Here is a 13,908-nt window from a genome sequence, read left to right on the forward strand (position 1 = left end):
TGATGTTTTGGAGGGGGCCAAACCTGCAACACCTACAGCCTCATTTTCAGAGGTGCTGAGCACCTGCAGCCAAATGAAAATCAGTCTAGGTATCCCACATTGGGCACCTAAAAGCGGAAGCAACCAAAATTAGTGGCCACTGCTAAGTGACAGAGCTAAGGCCACATAGGAAGTCAGTGACAAAGCTGGGAAATGAACCAGGGCGGTCCTTACCTACTGGACAACAGCTTCCATTGTGCAAGCACCCAGAGCTCTTTCTAGATGGTGATCTGTATGTATATGCACACACTGTCTATAGATACACAGCTCACCCCTTCAACATTGGAATACATCCACCTCTACCCTGAGGAGGCTACAATGCATTGTTCAGGAAGAGAAGTTGAGAATGAAATTTTGCTAGTGAAACAATGAGGGAATTTTTCCGGAAGCTCCAAACAATCCCCCAGGACATCAAGATTCACTGTAACAACCTCTCCTATTGCAGAAAGCATCAGGCAATCCCCTTAGCAATTCCAAGGAGCATGGCCTTTGGTCAGCATCTCATCCAGCCCAGCCCATTAACTGTAACTCATGAGCTCCATTTGGGGACTGAAATGCATGCTAATTCAAGTGGATCTATTTTGTCTCTTCATGCAGAGGTGTAGCTTCCATTCTTCCTCTCCAGGCTGAGCTGCAGCAGTTTAACTAATGCGGAGATTCAAAAGTGATTTAGTGAAAGCTGTGCCAAAGACAATAAAGGGAATAAACCTGGCTTCTACCAATGTAGCTTAAATCAATTAGGAACGGGTTTAAATTAAACCAAATTAACAGCATCGATACAGGGTTTTGCACCAGTTTAAGTAAACCACTTTAAAAACCAATACAAGTTAAACTGATGCTACTTGTATGTGTGGGTAGATGAGGCCTCAACTGGTGCAAATTTGCATACAGACAACCCCTAACTTTACTATGATGCCCATCACCCTATATCTGCCTGTCATGCGATAGGCACTTATTTCACACATAGCCGTTGCATCTCAGCATTAATGACGGGAGAGAATAGGCCCCTTAGGAGAGCTGCTGACTGGAGGATGCTATTTTCATGACTCACAACTCCCTTGTCCTTTGGTGATAGTATTTTTCATCTACCCAGTGGCACATTTAACCAGGCTGAAAGGAAGTGAGGATCTGGAGGGGTGGGATGCAAACTGATATTTTGAGAAGTTTGCTGATATCAGGAGACCTTCCTAAAAATGTAACAAGCTTTATTGGAAAAAAAGCACTGTGGGGTAGAACTCCCCATCTCCCAGATATGGTTTGTTTACCAGCATTGGGGAGAGGAATTTTTATATGGCCGTTCTCAAGTGCAGTAGCTGGAACACCAAATTAATGAACTGTAGGGAGCAGTCCTGAACTGGGGAACTAACTAGAGAGGACCTATCTGCTCAAAAGTACGACAACTTGATACGTGATCCTGCGAGGAGTTGAAGGCATCCCCGTCTCACTGCAGTCAGTGACACTGCTGAAAACGCTCCTTTGAAAAAGCTTTTCCAAACACAGCAAGAACGACACTCGCAACACTGATGCCTCAATCTACCCAAACACCGCCCCCCCCCGGTAAATAAAAAAGAGAAACCAGTAACAAACAAGCAAATCAAATATCTGAAACAGAGCTATTTACCCCCAACAGGGTGCCAGATTCCATGAATTCCACTAGGGACATCGCTATAGCTATTGATTTTGTATGGAAGGTGTTCAAGTATTATGGTGAAAGGGGGTAGTATAAAACCAACTGGATGGATGGATGGATGGATCCCTACCAAAAGGCAAATGTATCCCTATTAATAGACCGATTTTCCACAAAACATTTCAAAGGAAACTAAAAAGTTTCATTCCATTCAAAATTTTTCAAGGAATTTTTTTTTTCATGTAAAAGAAATAAAAAACAATCATTTACATTCAAACTGAAAATTGTCTTCTCCCCTTTTTTCCACTGGAAAAGGGAGCAAAAAGGGGGAGGGAAACCCAAACTGAAAAAGTTTCGTTTTGAATCTAATCAAATGAAATTTGTCCTTTTGCCAAAATAACTTTGAACGAGACAGAAGTTTTCCACGGAACATTCCATCTCGTTCAAAAAGGAATATTTCTCCGCCCCCCACCCCGCAAAAAAAATTGAAAGAAAAAAGAAACTCTCTGTGACAAAACAATTCTGACCTAATCTGGTGAAAATCCAAACAGGTATCTTTTTCCTGGCAGCAAAATGCTCATTATCCCAGCGCAGCAGTCACTGTTACTGGGAGTTATCAATGCACTCGATGGATTTGGCATCAAAGGCTAGGCAGAGCCCGCCGTTTGGCACTGCCTCTCTGACTCACTGCCCCAGATGCCAGGATGCCTTCCCTAATCCACCCTTGTGCCGCGGAGAGATGACGGTGGGGGTGTACCGTACGGGGTGCCAGCACTGTACAGGAAAATCCTTGCAGAGGTTCCAAAGTGTGGGCGCATGTCTGTACACTTGAAACTGACCAGCATTCGAGCAGCGGACCCCTACAAAGCATCTTTAAGGCAGGGGGTCAGGGAAAGAGTGATCAGGAAGGTAGAATTTGCCACTGTACCCTCCCCAGTCCACTTGCTACAGGCACAGGGCAAAGATCTAGAGCACGTGCATTTTTATGAAGCCAGGGTATTTCTAGGTGCAAACGGTCTGACGGCTGACTGTGGTAGGCAGATACTCCTCTTGAGTTCAGGTTGGTTTCTAACCTAGAGATAAGTATGTTGCTGACTACAGCAAAACACCGCATAATGAAATCTGGGCCACTCCCCGCTAGTCAAGAGACTTTCCTGCCTGAGAATTCGTTCAAACTCAATCCTGCATGCAAAATGCTTGCTGAGTTCAGTGGGAGTTTTGTCTGAGTAAGTGCCACAAGTTTAGGCTATAAAGGTTCAGGATATTCCGACAGATATAACAAGAGCTTATAAAGTTAAATGCACACACAAAGCTGGCGTAAATCAGCATATCTCTGCTAAAATCAGTGGATCTATGCTGATTTATGCTAGCTGAGGCTCTGACTTCAACCTGAAAGGGGCTCAGATTTCAGAACAGAAATCTGAGGTCTTGTCTTTCTCTTATGCTCCAGCAACATTTGTATAGCTTTTCATGTCAAGGGAGCCTCAATGGAACAAACTGAATTGAACTGCCTGGAAGCAGCATACCTCTTCTTGGTACAAGCAACACCTAGGATCTCTCTAACTAAAAGCAATCACCTTAAATTCTTTTCTATTTTGTTTTTGCAATTTGCTGACTGTGCAGGACAGCGCTTTGTGTAGTCGATTTCACTATTTTGCCACCTGCAGTCAGTCAACAAGACTAACTTCAAAATACTCTTATAAACATCAATCAGGGGAAGAGAGAAAAAACCCTTGGACATTTTAAAACAAGATTTTGGGACATTCAAATTTTAAGGGACAATAAATGGAAAAATTTTTGAATGGATTTTAAATTTAAATGAAGCTGATCATTTCTCTTTAAACAATCATTTGTATAGCTTCCTGGTCCTGCAAACCTTTATTCTCCAGAGCAGACCCACTACTGACTGCAAGTCAAAAATGATCACTTGATGATTATCTGTTCTATTCATTCCCTCTGACGCACCCTCTGACCACTGTCGGCAGACAGGATACTGGGCTATATGGACCATTGGTCTGACCCATACGGCCGTTTTTATGTTCTTAAGTATGCAGAGAATCTCATTTATATTTATTTCTAGCACCGTAGCGTATTAGGCGCACTGTACAGACACAGAACAAAGAGATGGCCTCTATCCCAGACAGCTGATCATCTAAGTTAAGTGCTGCTTCTTATAAATGCCAATATAAGCCCTGATTTGGCCATCCATACCCATTCAGTAAAATATTTAAGACCGTCTTTGAAGTGATGGAACCATCCCACTACTATATCATTATCCCCCTTAACAGCTGGAGAAGCTGAGGTAGAGGGTCAAATTCATCGCTAGCATAACTCTACTGATATCAATGTCCACAGAAGGGTTGCATTTGGTGCAGGGAGTTCAATGGCTTGATCCAAACCCTGCTGAAGTGTAGAGCAGACTGATGCAAGGGCTGGTTTTTCCTGTGCATTGTCGACTGGGGGATACAGAAATGGCTCCTGCACCTGCATGGAATGACACACCACAGCCACACAATAGAAACTGGAACACCAAGAGCAATTCTCTTCTCTGAGGGACAAAAGCAAAGCTGACCCGTACTGATCTCAAGCAATCCCTTGACCCTTACACTTTGTATTTAATATTTGCAGGCCTTGCAGTGAAAGGTTTGGGCAGTGACATCCCCTGCGTACTGTAAGTTATCTGCGGTGGAGACAGCTGCTGTGCGTGCTTTTAAAGCACTCCCACAAAGGTTCTGTTTACTCTGCGAGCTAGGGGTGTGACTCCCCTGCTTGTGTACATATACTAGTGCTAGCTCTCATCAAGCTAATGCAAGTATAAATAGCAATGTCACCACAGTAGGTAGTATGGGCAGCAGCAATGGAGGCGCGGTTAAGCCCACTTACATACCCACCAGTTTCAGGCAGCTATGCAACCAGGGAAATCACACCCCCTCGCTCGCAGTGTAAACATAGCCTAAGTGTGATTCAATGGATAGGGCACTGGACTGGGAGTCAGGAGATCTGGGCTCTGCCACTGACCCACTGTGTGACCCTGAGCAAGTCATTTCACTTTATGACTTTGTTTACCCTCCCACCCTGTGTCTGTTAGACTAAGTTCTTGGGAGCAGAGACCATATCCTGCTATGTGTATATACAGCGCCCAGCACAACTGGGCCCTGCACCTGGTTGTGCCTCTAGGTATTACTGTACAGATACTGACAATAAACCCAAAAGGGCCCTGTTCTCCAGAGATACAGAGAAAACTCTCCCCCACACTATAGCTAAACTCCAAGTAGCGTGTACCATAGTGACTCCCAGCAATGCTACCAGGAAAGGAACAGGGTCCTCCTGGGAGCAGAACTCCATTACCTGAGGGCATGTCGTTCAGGTGAGACCTGAATGACAGGGTATGTCTACACAGCCAGGGTCAGCTGACGGGCTCGCAGGACTCAGACTGCAGTAGAGATGTTCAGACTCAAGCCAGAGCCCAAGCTCCGGACCCTGCTATTTTATACCTCCACAGTCCATATCAGCTGACACAGGCCAGCCACGGGTGTTTTACTGCAGTGAAGACATACCACTGTAAATCCGGACTCCTGTTTGAGCCTAACCCCTCCTACCATCCACACTGACTCCTGTCAGCAAGCACTCAGATACCAAGTCCTAGGATCCACCAGTGGGTGAGGGGACAGAGTGGGTCAGAGCTCAAGACCACCTGAGACTCAGATCCCAGCACTGTCACTTTTCAGTGTGGATGAAGCTCAAGCCACAGATCTGAGTCAGAAGGTCTGCAAGGCACAGCATGGACGTGTTAGCAAGGCTGTGGGACGCAGGTCAAGCAACTGTAAGCCCAGGTTTACAATCCAGTGTGGATGCTCAAGCGCAGGCCTGGAAACACCAAGTCCACAGACCTGGGTTTGCAATGTAGTGTAGACATACTCTCTCTGGCTTGCAACTCCCATGAACCCAACTTCGTGTCACATTTCAGGAGCCTGGATACTAGGGTGATGGGCACAAAATAAAGGAGAAGACATGATAAGAAATGAGACAATTAAAATATAAGAGGATGGCCGGCTGAATAATCGGGATTTGATTTGATGGTAATTAGGTTGAAAGGTCCTGAGAACAGAGACAGCAGTGGACCATGCGGTCTGTCAGCACTTCGCACACAATAGTAAATCATCATTTGTCCCTACACACAGATATACTCTCTTTCTCTCCAAATCTATCCCTGGGAGAATACACTGTGGGTACCGATCCTGCCCTGGCCTCTAGGAGTTGGACTGAGGGCTTCTCACAGTGCTTTTCCACCTCTGTGTGTGTGTCTGACTGCAGGGATGTTCCAGATGTGCCCTGCCCACTGTGTCAACCAAATACAGTCTGCCAAACAAACAAGAGGAGGCCTGGGCCCCGACCTGATGCCCTGTCCATCCAGGGCTGTAATCCCCGCAGTTCATCCAACAGTCAGACAGAAACAGCCCATCGTTTGCAGACAAGGGGTTTCTGTGACCTCACACGGTCCCTGAGGCAGTTAGTTTTCTTTCCCCTTAATCTCCATATTGTGTTTCTCGCCACTGCTCCGAGAGGAGGATGAGCGCATGAATGCCCCCGCTGCCCAGACAAAGGAAGCCTTGCAAAGGCGCCTCCAGCTTAGCATCCCCCGAGGACTGGCCCATTTTCTCTTTCGCTAGCACCGTTGTTCCAGCGGGCTGAGCACATGACTGGCTTTGCTGGAGTGTCCTGGCCTAGCCTCACACAGGGATTGTCCCTCACAGGGTGAGGGTCGCTCAGAATTCCCACTGCAGGCAGGGTGGAGGGAACACCGCTAGCATCAGGCCTCTTCTGATCCGGCACTGGGAAGCAATGAGTCTAACTCCAGGGCTGACAATGACTCCTCCTTTAACCTCGGACCAGCCTCTTCCCCTTGCTGTGCCTCAGCATCTAATACGTCAAGTGGGGGTAATGATGCTCAGGAGCGAGTTGCAGGGCTGAGGTCTCGACTACATGCTCATTTGCTCTGGCTTGGTTAAGCCAAGGCAAACCTCCTCATGGGATGCTCTTACTTGGATTTAATTTCAATCTGTTCCTAAAAATGAACTGAAATAAACCTGGATTAAGATGAAAGAAGAATGTCCACACAGGTGTTTGCACCATTTAACTAAACCCGTTCAAGGGGTGCAGGTCAGCATGTAGACGAACGCCACGCGAGTTAGCTTGTGCAATACTTGGTAGCTGAAACACAGTCTCCAACTGCTGAGTGCTACCTTCAGGAGGAGCCAGTCCTGAGGGTCTGATCACAGAAATTAACTGATCAGCGAAACAATGGAAAATCGGTTTTATTCTGTCTATGCGTTCAGGGCCAGGCCAAGAGACCTGAAAATTTCTGAGCAGGGCACATTTCCCCTGCACTGTGTCTTTTTGGGGGAGGAGAGGGGGTTGTTTGTGAAAGGATCATCCCGCCTCATGATTCATTCCCCCTCAGGCCTCTCTGCCAAGGGACTATCGGTGTCAGAGCAAGTGAGATGTTCAAGCCTATTCCACCTAGAGTGGAACCATCTTTCCCTCCACCTTGGTACTTCTATGGCCTGCGTGACCACATCACTGAATGCTTCCTGAATCTTCCTGTATCTTCAAGACCCTCCCTGGGAGGTCAGGATTCTCATCCCCATTTCATGTCAGCAAAACTAAAGCTTGGGGAAGGGAAGTGACGGAGGGCTGGTCTACACTTAAAACACTAGTGACAGCTGTGCCACTGTAGCGTGAGTGTCGAAACTACCCATGCTGACACGAGACTCTCTCCCATCAGTGTAGATAATCCACCTCCCCAAGAGGTGGTAGCTAGGTCGATGAAGAATTCTTCTGTCAACCTATCACTGGCTACCCCAGGATTTAGGTCAGCATAACCCCATCGCTCAGGGGTGTGAGAAATTCTCACACCCTTGGCGACAGTTTTGTCAACCTAATTTTCTAGCCTAGACCAGACTTTACACACGAAGACTGTGGTGGAGCTAAGCCTAGGCCTCCTGAGGCCCAGTTACGAGCCAGTCTCTGAATCCTCTGGCTAGCAGTGCAGGGTTCGATTTGACCAGTGACTGAGCACAATTTTTCTCCTCACTAATTCCCACCGCAGCCCAGTTCTTAGCCCTAGTCTACACCTAAATATTAACTCAATCTAGCCACACCACTCAGAGCTGTAAAAAACTGTATGCCCTGTTTGATGCAGCAAGTTTGACCTAACACCCCTGGCGTAGATTCAGCTAGGTTGATGGAAGAGTTCTTCTCAGAAAGGTGGATTAACTACACTGATGGAAAAACCCCTTTGGTCACTACAGTAAGAGTCCACGCTACAGCGGCGTAGTTGCAGCTGTGTCACTGTAGTGCCGCCAGTGCAGATACAGCTTTAGTTTTAAGCCTGAGATATCTTTCAAATTTACCTTCCCTGAGGACGAAAAGGCCCCACTTCAAAGTGAAACCAGAGGTCAGTCGTTCGCCAGTATCAACAACCTAAGCCTTGCTTTGACCCTAGAACAAGGAGATGCCAAACGAGGTAACTTCCCACCAGAAAGGGACAGCTCATGGGTCAGCCAGTCCCTTTGGGAAGTCTTCTAAATACGGCTCCGACCAAGAGGGCTTTTTCCACAAGGCAGCCCTGTGTTTTGAGAGAGCCTCGAGGGGAAGGGCCGACACTGCTCCATCTCCCGCGCTTCATGCTGTACTCTAATGCGACACAAATGTTGGTAGCACAAGAAGTCTGTTCTAGCCGCCTCACGCACCAAATGCATCACGGAGACATCTGAGAGTAATTTCCCAGGCTGCTGGAGGGACTCGTCTCTGAGGAGACGTTGCAGCTTCACCTCCCAAGGCCAGGAGCAAGGTAGCGGCACATTGAAGAAAAACAACAAACAAAACAAGGTCTGTGTTCCCTGCGAACCCCAGATGCCTGCAGAAAGGTGGGGGGCATCCTCAGAAGAGGGTCCACCTTCGACGGGATGGGGGGGGGGGGGGGGGGGGGGGGGCTCAACATGCAAACCTGGGTGGAGTTAATAGGATGGTGCTGGCGCCAGGTCAGCAGATCGAATCATGGCAGGAGGGGAACGAGACGGAAGCGCTGGAGGGGAACTCTGTAACTCTCTGAGCCTCACCCCAAAGTTCTTCTCTCAAAGAGAGCGAATGGCAGGGATCTCAAACCCCAGAGAGCTGCTGCAGAGTGAGTTTTCAACCCCTCCTCCTTTCTTTCTGGCTAGATGGCCGGGGAATCCCGCAAACGCAGTGATTTCTAGGGGATGCTCCAAAGCTACGGTGGAGAGAAGGGCATGCAAGAACCCAGACAGGCAGGCAAAGTCTGAAACCGAGATGGGGCATGGGATTTCTTCCCAGTTGCTTTCTTTCCCCCTACCCGAGATGTGCCTCCTGAATGGGGAGGCGAGAACGCCAGCGTAACAGCAATTAAAAATTCAAGAAGAACGAAAAAGGAAATGATGTAGTGCTGAAAACCATTGAGGGCCACACAATTATAGCCAAGTTTTCAGCGGCTCAGCCAACACGCATTCTTTTAACGGCTGCTCTGTCGCAATGCCTTAGTTTAAACCCATTGAACATACACACAATATTATGGGGAGTGGGGAACCCAGTGCATTTGGGGACCACAGAGAAAACGATGATTGTCATGTTAATGAATATTAACATGTTGCAGTTGAACCCTTGGTGCTTTGTAAACACTAAGTCCCACGCTGTCAGAGCTGCATGCCAGCAACCAGGTCTACACTTCGAAGGTAGGTCCCTGCATGCCAGCAACCAGGACAGCAAGGGGGTGCTGCTGCAGTCCAGGGGCTGAGTGCATCGGCAGAGTTCTGTGCACGGGTTGCCCAAGGCTGGAGCGGCGGCTGGATGGGGGGCGTCCATCAGCAGCCAGGCAAGCGGGAGCTTGGACAGCACCTTCTTTCACTACACTTGCCTCAAACTAGCTGAGATCACTCCCAAATGCTGAGCTCACCCACCAAACATCAGTGAATCGAATCTCCAGTCTACAGACTCGACTCGAGTAGCTTGACTGGCTCCGCAGCAGCAGGCTATAAACTGGCGTGGCCTGTAAAAGGGCCACACCTGCTCATTAGATACGTCTCAGACATTTTCTCAGGTGTGTCTTGCAGAGAGCAACACACAGCAGTCGGCAGGCTGTGGGCTTCAAGCGCACTGAACTCCAAAGAAAGACTCTCATTGACTGCAGCGGGAACATGATCATGCCTCAACTAGGTAGCCTGTGACTGCTTGGGGAGGGCACGGGGATAGTGAAGGGTGACTACACATGATCGATGCACGTTTGTCGTTTTTGCTCCCACTGTGTTTACCAACCGCCTTGGGATTGAGTCTATTAAGGACCAGGTTAAAGAGCCACCACTAAAATTCACATGAAGGCTGTCGATCAAGACTGGGGATGTCTTTGGATCATCTGTTCTAGCTCAGCCAGAAGTCACTGGGTGCAATGCACAGCTCGCCGGGCTGCATGACACAGGAGGTCACACTGGATGATCGCAATGGCTCCTTCTGGCCTTAAAACTTCTGAACCCATGAAAAAGTTCATCTGCAAAACCCAGGCTCAGCTAAATTAAATGCAGGAGGTGTGGAGGGGGTAGGAGGAAGAGAGGAAAAGTGCAACACCCACCCAACGTACAGCTGAATTTTGAGCGGCAGTCCGGGGTGATAAGGTAAGGAAGGCTGCATCCCAGAGACCCAATTCTGCTGTGCTGGTGGGCTCCCAAAGGGTTAATTATAAATCTAATATCTTTTACAGATCAGAGGCAGATTTTCGCACACTGAGCCAATCAAATCTACCCCTTATTTAACAAATCCTGCACCTCACGGCTTTTCCGCTCCGCTCCCTTTGTTCCTTTGCAGTGCAGCTGGGGGGCTGGACCTAAGAGAAGGAACCTCTACATTTGTGCCTTTTCCCCTGCTTCTCTCCCTCCCCACATGCCCCCAGCCATCATCAGCATCATTGCTCCTGCCCCCCTGGCCTTGAAAAAGCTTTGGCTCTGCCAATCTGTGCAAATATCTTGCAGGGTGTGCATTTCAATGCCATTCCGCTTCCTTAGTGGAGATCAATTATTCAGACTCCCTCTCTCTCTTTTGCCTGAGTTAACACTGAAGAAATCAACCTCATGCGGACAAAGTCACCCCAGTTTTCATGACAAATGTGTTCCCCCGCCCCCATTATCACCACCTTTTTCCCTTGAAAAAGCATCACTTGGCCAACTCTCCTTTTACTTACCCAGGCAAATAATAAAACCTCCAGATTTTTCCCCCCCCACAATCGTTTTTGTTCCCCAGAAGTGGAGCAGAGAATAGTTTTAGAAGGAAAAAAATCCACCTTAAGGGAAATTGAGTGTCCTTTTTTTTTTTTTTTTTTAAATGCCTCGGACAAAAAAAGAAAGAAAACCACACACACACGCACGCACGCACCTTGGAAAGCTTCCAAATTCAGTAAGCTACTTAAGAAAATAAGTTAGTAGCCATTTATAATTTAAGATCATTACAAGAAAACCCCACCGCAGATCTCCAGGACCTTACAAATGACAGGGTAACCTTTGTGCTACAGAAATGTGTTTCCTCTCATCTCCCCCCCTCCCTCCACCACTCACCGCCCCCTCTAGTTATTCTGGTGCCCCAGGGAGCAAATGGTGTCAAAGCAAACTATGAGCTTTCCCCCTGCCCAGACAGCTGCATCAGCACGGTTCAAGATTTTAGAAAATGTGGGGAGCAGCGGTGCTGATTTCCCATAGCAACGGCTTACAAAGGTCAGTGCCCCCCCTCCATCGTCGCCCTACAACTGTGTCCACCAGTTCAGCTGCGGTTTGCAAATCCTGCTATTTAAACATGACATGTATTGCTGCTGCTGCTGCCTTCCACCAGCTTTGTAATCTCTGCATGCAGGAGATAGATAGATACCGGAGAAAGCTGTACCAGATTAACACGCACACACACACACACGCACACACACACACACACGGTGCCAAGGTTTAACCGGCAACAAAGACACAGAGAGAAAGAGAGAGACAGACATCTTGGAAAATTGCACGCAAGGGAAAGATAAGAAGGGAACACTTACATTTGCAGAATCCACTGGAAAAGACCCAAAAACTGAGAGGCGAAAGGAAAGGGAAGCATGGAAGGGTCCACAGGAAAACGTGACACACCACAACTAAGGACCACAGAGGAGGAAACACTGATCTAGTTATTCAGCCTACACACACTTCCCCCTCCCCCCTCCGAACAGCTGTAGGGGCCATTATCCCTCTTGCACAGCGCACGTACATAGCCGGAATGGCAGCAGTGCTGCATGCAGGCAGAGAAAGCAGGGTCGGTGTGGGCAAGGAGGGACAGAATTAACCCTCCTTTGAAACTGAACGCTGGGCTCCGGTGGGCTCAGAGAGGGCAGGCCTCGGCCTCTTTGGGGAGGCTTTGAAAAAGCAAAAGAGAGAAATAGATAAATACATAATCGACCAGCACCAAATCCCCCGCCCTGAAAAGCTGAGATTCAGCATTTTCCAAGCGCCGAGTTTTTCTGCCTCCACTTCGATCGAAGAACCTTAAATGCCCCCGACAGTTCTGTTAAAGGGACTGGCTGCGTATGCTGCTACTGCAGCACAGATACAACTCCCGTATCCCTTAAAGCAGAGCTGGGCGTTCCCTTCTGGGAACATGGCAATGGCCGGTTGCTGGTTTCTTTAACACACTGAGGTATTTCTGGTGGCAGAGCCTCAGTCCGATCGGCGTTCGCTGACCCCCCCATCCTCTCAACCTGGGCCGAACACAGGTCTAGATCAAGGAGAGCCTGCGTGGGAACGAAGGCAACCGGCCACCATTCTCTGCGCTCTCACTCCCCCTCTGATGTAATCGGGGAAGCTCACAGAACCAACGAGTTGTGGAGTCGCTCCACCGCACGTGCCTACGTAGAGTCACACTGCCAATCACCTCCTGTGGGGCCCGGATCCTGATCACGAGACCTTAGACTTGTAACCTGCTCACTGGCGGAAGAATCAAAATCATCTCGACAGCAACACTGGGGAGAGGATTATTTTCATTGGGGTGAGGGGCAGATAATATTTTCCCATCCTCTCTTATTGCAACCTGATCAGCTGAGAAAGAGCTGGCTCGCATTTCTCCTCCTGCCCCCGGCTTCCATGGCGTTTGGGGAGCTAAGTGCGGCTCTGTCAATCCTAAATCCCAGGTGCTTTGAACAAGGCGGCAAGCGAGACGACTCAGGAGGTTGGTGCGGGGAAAAAGGAGTCACCCAGTTCAAATCCTGGTACATTGGTACAGACTCGGAACTGCTGGCTCTTTGGTGAGAGTTTGGGGGCTCTGGTTTCCCCAAGGTGGGGGGGCGCGTCTACATGGCATAAAACATAACCCCTGCTCTTTGTGATATGAGAAGGCAGTCTGGCTCCAGCTGCTAATGACACAAAAACCGGCACCCTGGTTGGCCCCATGTTAGCAGTCTTAACAGGATGCATGAGGACTGACTGGCCCATGGAGATCACACACCCTTCTCATTCGCTAGATGGTCTCCAAGGCAAGGGAGCGGAGACACATCAACACAGTGGCACGGGGGAACCATACGCTGCTGCTAGCAGGTGCATGGGGAGATGGACGGGCTCTGTTCTGCAGGGTTTCCAAGCCACAAGCACCACCTTAACTCAAAGAGAATGTAAAACAGATCGGATTGCGGGGCAGACGGCAGCAGGCGGCTGCAGTTTAAACATGGGATGCAAGGAAGCACAACTCCGACAGCACTATACCTTTGGGAGCAGGAAGCACAACTCCGACAGCACTACACCTTTGGGAGCAGGAATGGAAGAGGCTTGCCCAGATGCTCCATAGGACAAAGCATGAATGTGGAGAGATTGCAAGTGACCCTCCGCGTCTGTCAAGAGCTGGTAGCTGTCAGTTACTAAAAGGGACACTGGATCCTTGCTAACTTTCACAGGTCCTCAAGAGTGAAATCCTGTGACGAGGAAGATGACTGATCAAATGGAGAAGCACTAATAGGGAACTGCGAGGGGGTGGGGGTCTATAGAGAACCGAGCATAGCAAATATCGTGACAGCCCAGTGAGCAGAGCATGTGGTTGGACTGACAAACCAGCTATGCTTCCTGTAGAAGACCATCTGCGTGCTGCCTGACCTCATGGCTGACCAAGGAGAAGAGAGAGGGATAACGCCGAGCAGGAATTAAAGGTTCTGAATGTGAATTCCTACCAATGGGATG

The 13,908-nt window shown here is 48.6% G+C and overlaps 1 protein-coding gene across 2 annotated transcripts in view; it reads right to left on the minus strand.

Moving 5' to 3' along the window:
* The window catches only part of TET3 (tet methylcytosine dioxygenase 3), a 133,797-nt gene that overhangs the window by 48,273 nt on the left and 71,616 nt on the right, over positions 1–13,908 (minus strand). The window lies entirely within an intron of this gene.

Source organism: Emydura macquarii, unplaced genomic scaffold (genome assembly GCF_026122565.2).
Source record: "Emydura macquarii macquarii isolate MOO-44397 ecotype Brisbane River unplaced genomic scaffold, CSIRO-AGI_Emac_v2 contig_3257, whole genome shotgun sequence".
NCBI classification, from domain to species: Eukaryota; Metazoa; Chordata; order Testudines; family Chelidae; genus Emydura; species Emydura macquarii.